The sequence below is a fragment of the Lycium ferocissimum genome, chromosome 1 (genome assembly GCF_029784015.1).
Source record: "Lycium ferocissimum isolate CSIRO_LF1 chromosome 1, AGI_CSIRO_Lferr_CH_V1, whole genome shotgun sequence".
Taxonomy (NCBI): Eukaryota; Viridiplantae; Streptophyta; class Magnoliopsida; order Solanales; family Solanaceae; genus Lycium; species Lycium ferocissimum.
In genome coordinates, this window is record NC_081342.1 from 62,910,828 (window position 1) to 62,914,616 (window position 3,789).

At 31.2% G+C, this 3,789-nt stretch overlaps 1 pseudogene; it reads left to right on the plus strand.

Moving 5' to 3' along the window:
• The first annotated feature begins 2,429 nt into the window (after positions 1–2,429).
• LOC132056966 (ethylene-responsive transcription factor ERF069-like) lies at positions 2,430–3,437 on the plus strand (annotated as a pseudogene).
• Positions 3,438–3,789: the final 352 nt, after the last annotated feature.

Here is a 3,789-nt window from a genome sequence, read left to right on the forward strand (position 1 = left end):
AAGTAATTAGCGTTAATAAATCGACCACACGAGGTAATTAAAAAATTTATTTTTTTTTGGATTTCGACCTTTACTCGTTAATTAAACATGAAATTTTCGACCACGTGAGGTCGAAACTTTTTTCAAATACTTCACAAATCAAAAAAAAACATTTTCTAAAAATTAAATTATCTAAATAAAACAATTAATTAAAAAAAAAATATTATGGATGGTTACCTAATCTTTTAATTGACTTGGTAGATTACAAACATCCGTGTGTAGTTACCTATTGTGTTTGACTAGGCTTCATATATATTTGGATAGTTCATAACTAGAAGCCACAACAGAAAGATTTAGTTTATATTTTAGTCCAATCTTGACCTAATTAGGATCATTCCTTTTTTGATATATAAAATAGGGGATTTCCTAAGTTGTTTCTTAAAATGTCGAATCAAACCATTTGTCCTTATTTCAACAACAACAAAAAAAAAAAAAAGTTACGGGTCTTTTCGAAGAAGAATTTTTTTGGGTCTTGATTCCAATTCAATACTAAACAAGTCCGAACTAATTGAATACTTGTGTGAACAAGTTCCTCGTGCGGTTTGCCATTTCCATAGTTGGATAAAATTGTAACTTATGATGATCCGTTGTCTGAGATGCTTTTGAGTTTTCTTTTCAAGGTATGTCAATTCTTAGTTTTTTTTTTTTTTTTTTTTTTTTTGGGTGGTTAGGTGTTTTTGAACTAATCTATGTGTGACGTGAGTTTCTATGTGCTCCTATACGCACGAAAAACTTTAAAACTAATTATATGTGTAGACTAGTCTTGCACACATATGCACAAGCAAACACATTTGAAAGTATAGGTGTAGATTCTAATGTCCAAATTTAGATACTGCACGTTTTTGAGTTTTTGATGCCTTTTTATGAATTCGAATATGAATTCATGGATGAATTTGAAGACATCTTCAATGTATGGCCAAAATCAAGAGAAATGATGTAACAAAAGCGAATCTAGAATTTTAAGGGAGTGAGTGTAAATTCTGCTGCACCAAGTCTTCATTTGTTACAAGAGATACAAAATTTAGTACCATTATCAAAAGGTACGATCAGCCCCTAATAGCAAAACATGTTTTTCAGATTTATTTAATAAACAAGGTACTAATCATGGTTAAATATAAATATTAAGTACTCCCATTTAAAAAATAATAATAATAAAACAAACAAAGAAAATAGAAAAAGTACTCCCATTTAATTCTCTTCACCTTTCATTAGTCATCTCCCAAAATTTGGAATAAATTCATTGAATTAACGTTACAACACATGTTAACGAAAAATGTGAATGATTAACTTAGTAAAAGATTGTGAATTGCTATAATAGGTCATCTAAATACAGGTATTTTATGAAAAAGTGATTTACCAAAATTGTATATTTTCGATCTTATAAAAAAAAATTATATTCAAATCCCCAATAGTTTTAGAATTGTTTTGTCCAATTTAATTTTTTTTATTAAGTTTCTCCAGCTTATATTGATCTTTTGATATTTTTAACAAAGTAACAACAGTATTGTTTTATTTAATTTATAATATATTTATGATTTACGACACTTCTTAATCGTAGTTACTTAATTGCTTTGACACAACTAGTTAATGTCATATAAAAACAAGGTTTTTATGTAGATAATTCAAATGATACGTAAAAAATATTATATTTTGGTGTCGACTTTTTAGGAGATAATTATTTTGTTGCCAAATATGGATAAACTTAAATGGTTAGTAATATCTATCTTTAATCATGGTTGGGGTACTTATTTAATTAAACAAATCTGGACCTTTGATTCTTAAATAGACAAATGTCACACATCTATATATGAACTTGGTGAAATGATGTCATGCACATTGGAAAAAATCACTTTGATAATTTTTTGATATAAAATTTATATATTTGCAAACTCATAAAAAATGGATTTATAAGTCGACGAATAATTTCCTTTCTTCAAGTATGATATTTGATTTTTTGTGAGTCGGCAGTTTGGTTTTCGTTCGTTTATTTCTTTTTTATTTGAATTTCCTTCTAGAAACATCGGAAGCGATCGGTTACGTGAAACCTCATATTGATAAAGGTTCATTAAATAATTTTATATACTTTTCCATTTCAATTGACGTTTTCTTACTTTCTTTTTACTCCATGTTAAAAAGGAAGCATCTTTCCTTTTTATATTTGTTGTTATCAAAACTTTCCAGTTGTTTAAGGTTCTTTGATTGATGGAACATTTGTCGTTATTCTACATATCTTTAGGAGGCCCAGTTAATATAGGTGGATGTATCCTTTCGAAGCCTTGACTAACTTTTTATCATAAACTCTATTCAATTTTTTTAAAAAAAAATTCATAAACAAACAAAATTGAAATGGAGGGTATTGGTAAGAAAGAGTTCCTAATCATAAATGAAGTGTATGCATGTCTGGTCTGAGGGATTTTCATGTTTTTTAAAAATAAAAAAAAATTCTCCTTTCATGAAGCAATGGCCTCCAAGGTTGAACTTCAGGCAAATGAGGCAGTAGAAAAACCATCAGAAACAAAAAGAGTCGAAAAATCCACCAACTAAGTAGGTGAAAGTTTTGTTGTCTTGCCGCGTGTGGTACGCATTTACATGGCGGACAGTGACGCCACGGACTCGTCTAGTGACGAGGATGAGAAGCTTCATGGAGAGGAGTCCAAGCGACTTAAAAGGCGTGTATAAAGGAAATCATCATTGAAAATGGAAAGACCAGGGTCATTTCAAAGAAGAAGAAAGATATAAAGCTGCTGCAAGAAAATGTGAAGAAGTACAGGGGAGTTAGACAAAGAAAATGGGGCAGATGGGCAGCAGAGATTCGTGATCCAAGAAAAAAAGCTCGGGTTTGGTTGGGAACTTTTGACACTGCTATTGAAGCTGCTTTGGCTTATGACAATGCAGCCATTGAAATAAGAGGGGCTAATGCAGTGACAAACATCCTCAAGCCACCACCGAAGGAAACCAACAACATCAAAATCAACTTCAACGTGCCACCGCTAAGGGAGACAGAAGGTGGATCTGTAGTTTAATTAAACTTGACGGGTTCAACCTTCCGTAGGTGGATCCATTGTAACTTTGAAATTATGAGTTCAAAAGTTAATATTTGTTGAACTTTTAGACGTTTTCACATATACATTTATGTCCCATGTGAAGAATACTAGGTTTCTTTGAACCAATTAAACAAAGGCTGCATCCACCTCTGAAGGGAGATCCAACTTCTTCAAGCCACCATCTTACCCACAAATGATGTTAGTGCTTGAAATTGCTTTACTTTTTAGTTGTACATTAGCTAAAGTGTTAAACTTGGATATTTCCCTACTAATTGGGATGTTCTCTAAGCATGTACAGTGGTTTGGTAATGCTTTTTAAGTTTGCTGCATGATTTTGATGTAGAGGAAACTGCAGCTTGCTTTTGTTAACTTGCTTATACTTCATTTTGGAAGTTTCTCTTTTTACAGTTCATTCAGATATTTGAATATTATTAGTGTATCTAGGGAAATAGTAACTAATTACTATTGTTGTTATATATATCGATAACAGTTAAAACCCGTCCATGAAACAGGTAACGAGTAGCATATGTGTTTTGCTTTATACGGAAAAGGCTCAAATATGCCATTAAATGAAACCTATCGAAAATGACTCATTTATGCCCTCTAAAAGTTTGGGCTCATTTATCCTGATTCGGGAAAATTTATTTATCCATCTCAATATTTGGCCATTTATGATCGGTTTCCCAAAAAGACTCATCCATTTTAT